Source organism: Penaeus monodon, chromosome 31, assembly GCF_015228065.2.
Source record: "Penaeus monodon isolate SGIC_2016 chromosome 31, NSTDA_Pmon_1, whole genome shotgun sequence".
Classification (NCBI taxonomy): Eukaryota; Metazoa; Arthropoda; class Malacostraca; order Decapoda; family Penaeidae; genus Penaeus; species Penaeus monodon.
The window spans coordinates 12,803,044-12,803,366 of NC_051416.1; the positions used below are offsets into that span (position 1 = coordinate 12,803,044).

The window sequence follows — 323 nt, forward strand, 5'->3', positions numbered from 1 at the left end:
GATTTCCAGACATGGTCAGATGTGACTTTCCTTCCAGATAGAATGCACAAAACCCTCCATTATTTGTCTTTTTCCTGCCATTAACATTTTTGTTATCTTTTTTTTCTGTTGTTGTTACCAATAGGACAGGTATAACTTCTAATAGGGAACAGGAAAATGAAATCGAAATTGAGAGGGAAAAAATCAAAGAGACTCAAGATTTGGCGAGGAATCTGTACCAAGATTTTTTGCTACAGACTTTTTAGGCCCCGTTAAAAAGCTTCGGTAATGCTGTCATAGTTCGACTGATTGCATACATATGTACATTTTTTCCGTTTCGATGA

General features: G+C 36.2%; 1 protein-coding gene across 3 annotated transcripts in view; it reads left to right on the forward strand.

The window, feature by feature from the left end:
- The window catches only part of LOC119593036 (potassium voltage-gated channel subfamily KQT member 1-like), a gene marked incomplete in the record, with an annotated part of 139,545 nt that overhangs the window by 128,188 nt on the left and 11,034 nt on the right, over nt 1-323 (forward strand).